The following is a 14,046-nucleotide window of genomic DNA, read 5'->3' as shown; positions in this document are numbered from 1 at the left end:
CCAGGGGCCCAAAGTAAGGCCCTGAAAGCTTTCCTCATTCACAGACAAGCTTTATCCGTATGGTGACTACAGGCAGGGCCGGGCTAACCTCTCCAAATTAGCCCAGCGGAAAGAAGTTTCCTCCATGGGAGTTTCAGTAAAAATGCCGGTGTTGAATCTCATTGCCTGATTTGGACATACATGCCCACATCTAAACCAATCACTGTGGCCAAGAGAGTTGGCCAGTGCTAGGTCAAAGGTTCACCCTTCCAGCCCCGGGCCAGAGTTCATCCTTCTAAAGCTGGGGGCCTGCCCAAACGTCAGGATCCTCACTAGAAGATAGGTGTAGTGGATTGAACGGTGTCCACCCAAAATATATCCTCAAGTCCTAACCCCCAGTACCTGTGAATGTGCCCTTATGTGTAAATCAGGTCTTCATGGATGTAGGCAAGTCAAAACGAGATCTTATTGGATTAGATTGGGTTTATGTCCAGTGGCTGGAGACACAAAGGCACAAAGAGGGAACACAGCCACGTGAAGAGGGAGGCACAAATGGTGACGTCATTAGAAGCCAAGGATCACCAAGGACTGCCAGAAACCACCAGAAGCTAAGAGGCAAGGAAGGATTCTTTGCCAGAGCCTTCAGAGGTAGCATGGTCCTGCCTTCTAGAACTCTGAAAGAATGCATTTCTGATGATTTAAGCCACCCACTTTGTGGTACGGAGTCCCTGGGACTTTACTAGACAGGAAATGGAGCTGGAATGCAAAGCCTGTGATATCCAAGCACAAAGATGCCTGCTTAGCTGAGTTGGAAGGAAGTGCAAGGAGACCCCGTTTGTCGTCTCTCCCTGTAATAATAATAACAATAACAGTCTCATTTACTGATTGCTTGCCAGTTGCCGTGCAAATGTAGACTGCTGCTTTACATGACATTACATCTTCAAATCTTATATCTTCGTAGTACCCCTGCTGAGTTAGCTATCTTTCCCTCTAGGCATGAAGGAGCTACCATACACAGAATATGGTCCTACTTCTGAAATTATGGGTAAGATCCCTGAAGGCAGCTTCTATATGTCACTAAACTTTATATGGCACCCTCCCCCCAAATCACACACACACAAGTGCACATGTGCATACACACCTGTGTCACAACACCAAGCTGTGTTTGCAGCAAATAAAACGGGTGGCAAATACTTCACAAATGAGGGGTGCCTGCCTGGGTGGCTCAGTCGATTCAATAAATTCATTTTTTTTTTCTTTTTTGCCTATGGCATTTAGAGTAATTTTTCTTTTACTTGTAAACAAAGTCTCTAATGTTACATTGTATCCTCTCATTTATACTTCTGTTTCTTCTTGACAATACATGTTGCAGGTCTATGTGAGCGACTGACTCTTGGTTTCGGCTAGGTCATGATGTCACGGTTCATGAGTTCCAGCCCCACATCAGGCTCTGCACTGATAGCATGAAGCTTGCTTGGGATTCTCTCTCTCCGTCTCTGTCCATCTCCCGCTCGTTCTCTCTCTCTCTCTTTCTCTCAAGATAAATAAACGCTTTTTAAAAAGAAATCAGGGGCGCCTGGGTGGTTCGGTCGGTTGAGCGTCCGACTTTGGCTCAGGTCATGCTCTCATGGTCTGCGAGTTCGAGCCCCGCATCGGGTTCTGTGCCGACAGCTCAGAGCCTGGAGCCTGCTTCTGATTCTTTGTCTCCCTCTGTGTCAGAGAGACCCTACCCCGTTCATGCACTGTCTCTCTCTGTCTCAAAAATAAATAAACGTTAAAAAAAAAAAAGAAATAAAAAATACTTCACAAATGAATAAATAGCAATCTATGCTAGCTAAATGTCTCAACGGGTGCACCAATTTTTTTTTTCTACCATGCTAAAAATTACTGTCTGTGATAGCACGTTTTTCTCCTGCTCTGTTTTACCCCCCACCTTATTTTTAGTGCTGCCCAACCCCCAACCCAACCTGCCAGAACTAGCTTCACTCATCTGTATTTCAGCCCCGGGCCTCCTGCCTCCCTCTCCTCCCCTTGGAGCTTCCTTCACAGGGATACGCGCAGACCCCAGGACTCTGACAGGCACCCTGAAACCTGGAAGAAAGACAGCGTGGCCGCACAGCCTCCTAAGCCCGCCAAGGATGGACCTGTGTGGTGTAACTTGGACCTGGACAATCATTCGTGAACAAAGGAGCCCAGATGCCTGTGCCTGCTCAGAATTGACTTCTGAGTCCCTCTATTATTGAAACTGACATCGGAAGTGTGTGTGTGTGTTTCTTTCATAAAAGCCCTGTCCTAATCCAAGATCAAACAATTTATTTTGGAAAATAACTGTACATAATGGTACATTTTCTAGAACTGGCCAGGTTTCCCCCTGCCATTTGCCGTCGGCTTTGAAGTATTTAACAGCTAAGGTAACTTGAAGAAAGTCCCGTGTTCCCGAAAGCTGCACTTACTGCCTCTACTATTTGCTCGGGACTTATCACTTACCCACCGCCTTATCAGCCCACTTTTTGCTTTTATCTGCTTATTTCCCAAGTGGATTGTCATTACCTAGTTTTCGGCACTCCGTTTTTAAGACCTGTGGAGGGTTTCCTTACGTAAGTCGGCCTTAACTGATCTAACTGTCCCCTAGAGTTGATATTTGCATTATTTCCAATTTTTTCTCTAATACAACGATTCTTGAATGAATATTATCATATCTTTTTCCCCCGATTTATTGAGGTATAATTGACCAATAAACATTGTATCTATGTGAAGTGTACAATGTGATGATTTGATATATATACTCACTGTGAAAGGAGTCCCGCAATCAGGCTAATTAACACATCCATCACCTCACATGGTTACCTTTTGTGTGTGTGTGTGTGTGTGTGTGTGTGTGTGGCGATCCATATCTTTTGGACATCCACATTTATCCACAACAAACTCCTAAAAGTAAACTCATTTTGAGGCAAAGGGTATTTACTTTGTAAACCTTTAGTTGTCTGTTGCCAAGCTGCCCTCTAAATGAGTTGGATGGAGATAGGCCACCAGCAGTTATGACTTAGTTTTTATGTTAGGAGGCATGATTCATACTCATGAAGGAAGTTTTACATAATACTTCACGGTACGAAGAAAAGTGTGAAACGCACCTGGTTTTCTCCACGCACACAGGATGAGACAGGACCGAGGAGCTCGTCTCTGTGGGTGGATGTGTAGACCCCGCCCCCCCCCCACCGCCCAGCTGCGATGCCCCCTCTGAGAATTAGTGGAAGACCATCCATTGTGTAACATGCAGTTTTGGGGTTGACAGATCCCTGGCTCTTTTCTGATTTTTCACAATTATAAAAAAACGAGTCGAGGGGCACCTGGGTGGCGCAGTCGGTTAAGCGTCCGACTTCAGCCAGGTCACGATCTCGCGGTCCGTGAGTTCGAGCCCCGCGTCGGGCTCTGGGCTGATGGCTCAGAGCCTGGAGCCTGTTTCCGATTCTGTGTCTCCCTCTCTCTCTGCCCCTCCCCCGTTCATGCTCTGTCTCTCTCTGTCCCAAAAATAAATAAACGTTGAAAAAAAAAATTAAAAAAAAAAAAACAAAAAACGAGTCGATAATCATCCTTCAGGTCTAGATGTAAATGTCACTTTCTTAAGGGGCCTTCCCCAACTCCCCAGCCTACATTTCAACTTTTTCTTGGACTCTTTAACTGGACCTAAGAGGCCCTAAGCCCTCTGAATAGAAATTGACACCCCCACGGTCTCTTATACTTAGTACATCATGGCAAGCTACGTCTGCATGACCCTACTGATACGTACCGATCAGTTCCAAACATACTTGCCGTGAGATGTCTTGTCACGTACCACCTAATTTCAAAATGGATCGAGATTTTATATACACAATGCCCTGTATGCTCAGTTCAGTTGAATAAACATTTATTGGCATCAGGATGTATCAAGTCCTAGGCGAGAGTTAGGGACTGTGATGGTTAATTTTATGTATCAACTTGATTGGACCAGATATGTGGTCAGACATTTTTCTGTCTGTGAAGGTGTTTCTGGATGAGATTAATCTCATGTAAATTGGTAGATTGAGGAGAGCAGATTGCCCTCCCCGGTGTGGATGGGCCTCATCCAATCAGTTGAAGACCTAAAAAGAAAAAACGAGCCTCTCACAAGTAAGGAAGAATTTTTCCTGCGTTTAAATTGAAACTGAATTGGCTCTTCCTGGATCTCAAGCCAGGCTTCAGACTGGAGCTAAAACAATGGCTTTCTGAGTCTCCAGCTTGCTGACTGACCCACAGGTCTCAGGACTTGTCAGCCCTATAATCACATGAGCCAATTCCTTCTGATAAGTCCCTTATAGAGCTAGAGACAGAGACAGAGATGAATATCCTATTGGTTCTGTTTCTCTGGAGAATGAGACTAATACAGATTTTGGAATTAAGGGTGGTTCTTGAGGAACAGTTTTAAGGGTAAGTTTCCAAATTGTGGTTTCTGGAATTGAATCTCTAAGCCGATCAGATTTAAAGATTCTAATGACTATATTTAGGGTAGTAAAGCGAGCGCTGACGGTGCAAGGCATGATCTTATCTTGCAGCAGAAAGATGCACAATATCACCAGTGGGTACTCCTACTAACCCACTTACAAGAAGCAATGATCTGAGCGACTGTGTATATGACACTGTTAAACATTTCTGTCAAACTAACAAATATAATAAGATTGATCATTGCTTCTAATGTCACTGAAAAAAAAGCGGGGAAAGAAAGGGATGAGCTCAGCGGTGCAAATTCTCAGCTCCAGCACTGAGTAAATGACCTGAAAGCTTCTGTGTATGTTCTGGATTTCGTTGAGCCACAGGGCTGAGAATACTGCAAACCAAACCTGAGGCGGCATCCTGAGACTGGTTGAGTGACACCGCGGGTGAGCACCCAGCCTCATAGCCTGTTCATTGTGAAGGTGAGGACACTGGTTGGGAAGAAATGGAATCTTGAGAGATGCAAATGGGAATATGTGGTGGAACGCTGATGAGGCTGGGGACACTGAGCCCCTGAATTCTGCATAAGTCTTCTTTATTAGTGGAATAGTTCTTTCCACTCTGGACGTGAGCCGGCTTCTCCATCGGCCCAGGGGGGGTGGAAACAGCAGTGGCCTCCCCTGAGACAGCAGTTGTTAGGCAAGACAACAGTGATTCTCCTCGGAACCAACCCCACCACCTCTTTTTGCTTCTAGACCGATAACTAGACTCAAGTCCCAGAAGGCCCTTAAAGGAGAGGTACAAAGTGTGACCCATGGGGACATGCCTTAAGTTGCAAAAGAACTGCTTCAATTTTACAACTCTGGAAACATAAGCATAGATATTAAGGGTATGGGATAATGGTGGAAGGAACATAAAGTTGGATCAGACCACACTGGGCTCAGAGAAGAGATTCTGCATTTAATGCTGCAGCTTGAGGAGTTAGAAAGGCTGGAACAGTTTGGTTCATGGGCTGAAACACGGACCCCAAGAGAGCCCACAGTGTGGGAGGTGGAAATGCTGGACCTGCTTGTTTCATTGTAGATGGAGGGATTTGGAGGCTCACAGAGCCTGGGAGTAGATCTGTCATTTCAGACCTACTCACCAACTCTGCAGGGGGCAGGGGTGTGTCCACAAGACCTCTTTCACAATAACTGAAGTAAATCCGAGTGGAGCCTCAGCAACCTTGTAAAGCCCTGTGATCACTGGTCTCCATAGGCCTGACCTTGTGGTGGGAACTGCAGTCACTAAACTGGGAAACTTAAATTCAGTGGGAACAATTGGGTCGCAGGGTGGCAGGGGCCAAATGGAGGCGCTCAGTTGCCAAAGGCAAGGTGGATGTGGTTACCGTAATGGAAAACAGAGTCAAATCAGCAATCGGGATAGTTTGACTCACAGAGACCGTGAGCACTGACTAGGTGATCATGGTATTCCTGGAAGTAAAATAAATGGGAAGCCTGCTACGTTCTTACTTGACCCGTATAAGCAGAAAAGTTCTAGGTTAAGTAAAGAAAAGTATAACTTGATTCTTAAAAATTGGAAGTCATGGCTCTTGAATCAATTCTCAGACTTGAGCCAGGGTACAGACCCAAAACACCTTGAATGAGGGGGAGGTTGGGTCCCTTTGAAGAAAGATTGCAGTACAGTGCCGAAAATGTATACTGTTAATCTTTCTCCCAACCTTCCCCCAAAGGAACCTATGGTCTTCTATCTATAACTGTGCCTTGGGGAGGAAAAAAAAAATAATCAGGCCTTTTGGAAACTACTGGATACGGTCTCTGAACCAACACTGATTCCAGGAGACCCAAAACATCCTTATGGTGCACCAGTCAGAGCTGGCGCTCAGGGAGCGCAGGTGATCAATGGAGTTTTAGCTCGGGCCCCTCCCATACTGGGTCTCTGAGCCATCCCGTGACTATTTCCCCAGGTCTGAATGCATAATTGGAATACACATACCCACTAACAGGCAGAATCTCCACGCTGGTTCCCTGACCTGTGGATGAGGACTATGATGGTAGGACAGGCCAAGTAGAAATCGATAGAACTGCCTCTACCTAGAATCATAGTAAAAACAAAAGCGATACTGTATTCCTGGCGGGATGGCAGAGATTAGTGCCACCATCAAGGACCTGGAAGACGCAGGGGTGGTGATTCCCACCACATCCCCATTCAACTTGCATGTTTGGCCTGTGCAGAAGACAGATCTTAGAGAAAGACAGTGGATTATTGGAAGCCTAATCGGGTGGTGACTTCGACTGCAGCTGCTGTATCAGATCTAGTTTCCCTGCTTGAGCAAATGAACGCATGGTATGCACTGTTGATCTGGCAAATGCTTTTTTCTCTGTACTTGTCAATAAAGACCGTCAGAAACAGTTTGCCTTCAAATGACATGGCCAGCAATGCACCTTCACTGTCCCGCCTCAGGTGGACATGAGTTCTCCAGCCCTGTGCCATAATGTAGTTTGCAGGGGTCTCGACCGCCTTCCCTTCTATACAGCTTCACATTGGTCCGTTACACTGATGCAATCACGCTGATTGGTCCCAGTGAACAGGAAGTAGCAGCCACTCTGAATGGATTGGTAAAACATTTACATCTAAGATGGGAAATAAATACAACAAAAATTCGGGGGCCTTCTATCCCAGTGAGATTTCTAGCAATGCAGGGGTCTGGGACACGTGGAGATAGATTGTCACATCTGCTACAAAAAGGAGGCACAGTGCCTACTGGGGTCTTTGGATTTTAGAGGCACTGTATTCCTTATCTGCGTGTGTCATTCCGGCCCACTTAGCAAGTAACTCAAAAAGTCGATAGGTTTGACAAGATCCCAGAACAAAAGAAGGTTCTACGATAGGTCCAGGTTGCCATCAAGCTGCTCCGTCACTTGGGACATGTCATGCAGCAAATCTAATGGTGCCTGGAGTGGCAGTGGCAGACAGGAATGCAGTCTGGATCCTTTGGCAGTTCCCTTAAGGTGAATCGTAGCACAGGTCTTAAGATGGTCGAGCAAAGCTTTGCCGTCTTCTGAGAAGACAGCTCTTGGTCTGCTACAGGACCTTCACAGAGACTAAATGTTTAACCACAGGCCACCAAGTTCCCACGTGACCTGAACTACGCGTCATCAACTGGGGGTTACCTGATCCACCATGCCATAAAGTTGGGCATGCACAGCAGAGCTCCATCATCCAGTGGAGGCATGAAAATTGTATAGCATTCAAGCCCAAAGGAACAGAATATGCAAAGTCATAGAAGAATAAGTCAGTATTATGTACTGAGAAACTCAAATCCCTGAAGAATTATCAAGCATCAGGGTGCCTGGGTGACTCAGTTGGGTGAGCATCCGACTTCAGCTCAGGTTATGATCTCATGGTTTGTGGGTAGTTCGAGCCCCACATCAGGCTCCCTGCTGTCAGTGCAGAGCCTGCTTGGATCCTCTGTCCCTCTCTCTCTGCCCAAATAAAATAAACATTAAAAAAAAAAAAAAGCATATCTGCATCAAAGACTGTCCACACACTGGGATGCCTGGGTGGCTCATTCGGTTAAGCGTCTGACTTCAGCTCAGGTCACGATCTCACGGCCCCATCCATGAGTTCGAGTCCCACCTCAGGCTCTGTGCTGTCAGCTCAGAGCCTGGAGCCTGCCTCAGATTCTGTGTCTCCTTCTCTCTGCCCCTCCCATGCTCACACCCTGTCTCTCTCTCTCTGTCTCTCAAAAATAAGTAAACATAAAAAAATTATACATAAAAAAAGACTATCCACACACAGTCTCTGGTATGAAATAACAGAAGTGATATGCAAATAATATTACTTTAAATTAAATACTATTTTTTGTCCCATTGGTTAAGAAAAAATGTACGTTGCCTTATGGGTGATAGATGACTCAATTCGATGGCTCAAGCCATAGTCAGATGCTCACTCTGGTTGCAACTGGGCACTAAGTATTGAGAGTGAGAGAAAATAAATGCCCTCGAGGTGCTTACAAGATAATGTGTGTACCTAGAATGTGCTTCGCAGTGAGAACTGCTGATTGATCAGGATAAAAGCTGAGGATATTGGGAGTTCAGAGTAGTTCATTCCAATCTCCGGGAACTGGGAAGCCTTCCCTTAACAGTGAGCAAGACTCTACGGGTCATTTCTTATTGGGATCGCCCTATCACCCTCTTTAATTTATCTCCTCTGAAATGCCAACACCCTCTCCCTGAGACAGCTACACAAGACCTAGTCAAGAGTTGAAAAAAGGAATGAAGTGAGAGATCACTTGAAAATGTAAACAATAAAATTGAAAAATCCCCTAGATAGACCATATATTTTATATATCATATTTAAATAAAACTGAAGGTGCAATCTGTTAAGTCCATTTATAATTACAGTAATAATCATTATAGAAAATTTTGAAAATTAAAAAAAAAATTAGAAGACAAAAAAGAGGAAATTCTATCACCCGGGAAAATGATTACTAACATTTTGGCATATTACGTCCTAGTTTAGGCACACATAGACTATTTTTTTAATATGCTTGTGGTAATATTATAAATAAAATTTTGTAATTTTTAACTTAATATTATATATATATAATTTACATAAGTATATATATTATATGAATATATATATGAAACCATTTTCTCATATCATTAATCTTAAAAACATAGTTTTAAATAACTGCATGATATTTTAGTTTAAGGGGGTACCACAATGGATATAACCATTTTCCTATTGTTGGATTTTTAGGAAAATTTCCAATTTTTTGCTCTTTTGAAAAATACTGTGATGAATATTCATTTCATTCATTCAGTACTGTTTCTTAATACCTCCTTTAGAGATACCATAGGCCAGGTTTTCTGAGAGGCAGACACAAGACAGGATTAGAAATTCAAGAGATTGTTTTAGGGGAAGTGCCTGCAGGAAAACAGGAAGAAGCTGGGCAGGCTGGGAGCATCTGCCATCAAGATGCAGATCTAACGTCTACAAAAAAAGAGGGAAAGGAAGGAAGGTTGGGTAGAAGAATATTACACAGGCAGTTCCTAGAAAATGCCAGAAATCTAATGGGGAGTACTCAGGCCAACGTTGTCCATCAGAGGGGTCCTGCATTTTCTTGTAGAAGCATCCTGCCTAAGAATCCCTGCTGAGTTCAGCCATTGGGGGTGGCAGCCCATGGCAAGAGTGGCCTCAGCTGGGCCACAATGGTGGATTTCAGAGAGCAGCACCATTCGGGATGTCAGTCAATTACGCTCCCGGCATTCGAAGACCTGGGAGGCGCACTTTTGTGACCACCATGGGAGAGATTCCCATGAATGGGATTCTAAGTTCTAAGACAGAACCAATTTTAAGGCTTTTGAACAATATTAAAAATTCTTTCCTACTCGATAAACATTCTAACAATTATGAGTACAAAAAATGATTTTTAATTAAAAATCTCCACTCTGTCTCTAATCTTGGGACTATCTGCTCCTTCCCAGGGTCTCCTTTCTTGACTGTGTCCTTCGTACCTCCTGGGCGAATCTTTGCAGTAATCTTCTGACCGTGCTCTCCACTTCTAGGCACCTCATTTTATAATCTATTCTACACTCCATTGCCAGAATAATTCTACTAAGGCTCAATTCTGACCTACCACATCCCTGTTCAGAAGTCTTCTAAGGGTCAAAGGAATAGAACTTCAGTATGGAATTTCCACAGTATAGTATAACCCAGATTCCCCCAAAGATTGCTAATTATCGAATGCATTTGTTTCCTAGGGATGTGTACCATATGGGCATGCATTTGTATACATAAATATATAAAAATTATTTATAGTACATTACACACACACACACACACACACACACACACACACACACACAGAGTTCTGGAGGCTAGAAATCCAAAAGCAAGGTATAGACAGGGTTGGCTTTGGAGCAGAGTGCTCCTACGGAGAATCTGTCTCCTGCCGCTCTCTCTCCTAGTTTCTGTAGCCCCAGGTGTAACTTGGCTTGTTAATACATCTCTCCAATCTTTGTCTTCACATGGTGTTCTCCCTGTGTGTCTCTGCCTTCATGTGGCTATCTTCTCATAAGGACACCAGTCGTATTGGATTAGGGGCCCACCCTATTCCAGTATCACCTCATCTTACTTTAGTTATATCTGCAATAATAATATTTCCAAGGACACTTTCTGAGGTATTGGGGGTTAGGACTTAAACCTCTCTTTTTTCAGGGATGGACACAATTCAACCTATAATACTGGGATCTTCTAGAAAGTCTTCCCAGGGAGTAGTAAGAAAGATTATCACATAGGTTTTAAGTAAAGCTAAATGTATTCCATTTGAAGGGCTGTACTTTTTTCTAAGATCATGTCCTTCTTAGCTTTTTAGTATTGAGATGTTCTTTGTTTTAGCAAATGACACTGACAGTAAACAATATGGGATTTGTAAAGGACAAAATGAAAAGCTGACAACTTGTGAAACCCATTTTTGAAATTTTACTTATTCAAATAAAAATGGACTCCAAAATCTTCTGCTTATACGGCCCAATTAGGAAAACCAATCTAATGAGTGACCACAAAAAATGTGTTTTGTTTATTTTTTATTTATACCTGAACACTAACTATTCACAGCATAGAAATTTTAAAAGATTAGATAAAGTTAAAACAAATAACACTATTAATGATAATTTGGGAGAAATCTTACTAAGGCTATTATAAATAAATGCCTAGCGATAACAATAGGTTTGATCATTCTTCAGTATTTGGTAGATCATAGTTTAACACAGGGATATAGTATTTAAAAACTAGATTTTAAGTACAATTTATTTATATATTTGATTATCATAGGTGTCAGAACTGAAAAATTACCTTGGAAAAGTTCATATCGTGCAATATGTACGTACTCAAAAAGAGGTTTATGGTTATTGATAATGGACATATAAATTTATAGCTTAAATAGCTTTCAAATTTGGAGTTGGGCATATCAGCAGCTTTACAATTTTTTGGGTTTTTTTTTATGTTTATTTATTTTTGAAAGAGAGAGTGTGAGCAAGGGAGGGGCAGAGAGAGAGGGAGACACAGAATCCAAAGCAGGATCTAGGCTCTGAACTACCAGCACACAGCCCGACACAGAGATCAAATTCACCAACCATGAGATCATGACCTGAGCCGAAATCAGAAGCTTAATTGACTGAGCCACCCAGGCACCCTAGCAGTTTTATCATTTTTAAACCCTATATATGTATCTTGATTTATAGATTCAAAGAAAGCAAAAGTGAAAATCCAATTAAATATTAATAAGCCTAAACCCCTCTCTTATAGTTTGATAAAATTAGAAAATCACCATTAGGCGAATACCACAGCAATTATTGTTGCAAGAAGGGGCTAGTGGTGCAGGTTAACTCAGTGACCAAAGATAGGATGAGAACGGGCTATATGCAGAGTTTCAAACTCTCTCCCCATCATAAGCTTAATTGTTGAAAAAAAAAATACTGAATACAGTGGACCTAGCAGGTGCCATCGTAACCAAGTGATCAAAGTCAGCATTACCCATAACAAGACACATTGACATCATGTGCATACGGTATGATATGATGTAATGAGAGGGGCACATCGCTTCTGTGAAGTTCTTGCCAAAACTTCATGACCTCAGTCATATCAGAAGAAAATATCAGACGAACCGAAACTGAGGGACATTCTACAAAGTGACCACTAGCTTTCAAAGATGAAAAACAAAGACCGAGGTACTCTTATAGATTGGACAAGACTAAAGATGACAATTAAATCAATGTGGAATCCTGAATTGGACCCAGGACCAGGAAAAAAGGATGTTAGTAGAAAAATCAAACTTCAAGCTAGGTCTGTGTATTAGTTGATAGTACTGTATCGGCGTTAGTTTCCTGGTTTAGATCGATTACGTGAGATGCAGCGTTAGAAGAAGCTGGGTAAAGCACATAGGAGAACTCTCTGTACCATTTTTGCAACTTTTATGTAAGTCTAAAATTTTTTCTAAATAAAAAAAAATTAAATACACTAATAGAATTTGTAATATTACCTTCCTGGCGGATCCTCTTGCCCAGTCTATGTCAGACATCTTGCTCTGTAGAGTCCTCAAACCGTACCAAGCTGTACTTGAGAAATTCACTCAACAGATGTTGATTCTCATCAACAGAAACTCACTCTGCAGTTATTTGAGGGCCTAGCGTGTGTACAGGTAAGTGATGTCCGCGGGTGTTGAATTCAACGCTATCATTACCAACCTACCTCTCTTTCCAGGTGGCTAAACTCCTCCCTCAGCTGTGTGACGATTCCAAATTCATCTGGCCAAAAACCCAGAGAAGGAGGACAGATACTATACTCTTATGTTCCTTTTACAGTTGAAGAAACAAATTCCAAGATTTTAGGCATGTCTGCTGCAGACTAAAGGGATATTTGCTCTCACCCTTCTCTTTAGCCATGTCTCCAAGTTTAGTGTTTACAAAAACATCTCCCTTTGAGGAATCCATCACGTCGCCCAGGCTGAGTTGTCTGTCTCAGCCTCAGGGCTGAGTTGAAGACTGGGTTGAATGTGTTCTCACCCAAGAACAGTCTCCACAAGCAGGTTGCTGTGATCATTAATTTCATGTGTCACTTTGACTGGACCAGGGGATACCCAGATATTTGGTCCAACATTATTCCGGGCATTTCTTCAAGAGTGTTTGTGGAAAAGATTATCATTAAATTGGTGGACTTTGAGTAAAACAGATTGTCTTCCATTAGGTGAGTGGGCCTCATCCAATCAGTCAAAGGACTAAAACAAAAACAAAAACAACCCCCCCCCCAAACCTGACCACCCCCAAGTAAGAGAAAATTCTCCAACAGACTGCCTTCAGACTTCATCTGCAACATCAACTCTTCTTGCCTGACAGGGCTATAAATATACGTATTAGTCAGGGTTCTCCAGAGAAACAGAACCAATGGGATCTATATCTATATCTTTATATCTACATCTATATATCTCCTATTGGTTGTTTCTGGAAAACTCTAATACAGTTGTCTTATGGTATTTTTGATATGAGTGGGTTCTCTTGTCACTTCTCTCACTCCCCAAAGTCATTTAGGGAACAAGCCAAAAGGCAGCATAGTTGAGGTATTTCCCAGACTGATTATAATTATCACACGATATTGATTGACTTTGAAGCTTCTACTTGAAAATGTAAAATACGCTCATGGATGCCAGGAAATGGCTAGAGTGCAGGCGAAAGTTTTTTAAATACAAGCTCCTCTCGGCCTATCAGAAACATATAGACTGACTGCTAGCAATGTTTAACTGAAGTATACTCATGTTTTTGCTTTATTTAAAAAGAAAACGTAAGAAGATAATAATAATAATAAAAAGAAAACTTGTGGGTGCCTGGGTGGCTCAGCCAGTTGAGCGTCTGACTCTTGGTTTTCACTCAGGTCATGATTTCAGCTCCGATCATGACCTCACGGTTCATGGGATCAAACAAACCCCACATCAGGCTCTGCTCTCCCTCTGCCCCTCCCCCACTCCTGAGCACGTGCTCTTACGCGCTCTCTCTCAAATAAAAAAAATATATATATATATTTTTTTTAATTAAAAAAAGGAAACTGTGGTTGCCATTAACT

The sequence above is a fragment of the Leopardus geoffroyi genome, chromosome B1, assembly GCF_018350155.1.
Source record: "Leopardus geoffroyi isolate Oge1 chromosome B1, O.geoffroyi_Oge1_pat1.0, whole genome shotgun sequence".
NCBI lineage: Eukaryota > Metazoa > Chordata > Mammalia > Carnivora > Felidae > Leopardus > Leopardus geoffroyi.
This window is presented reverse-complemented; position numbering follows the sequence as displayed.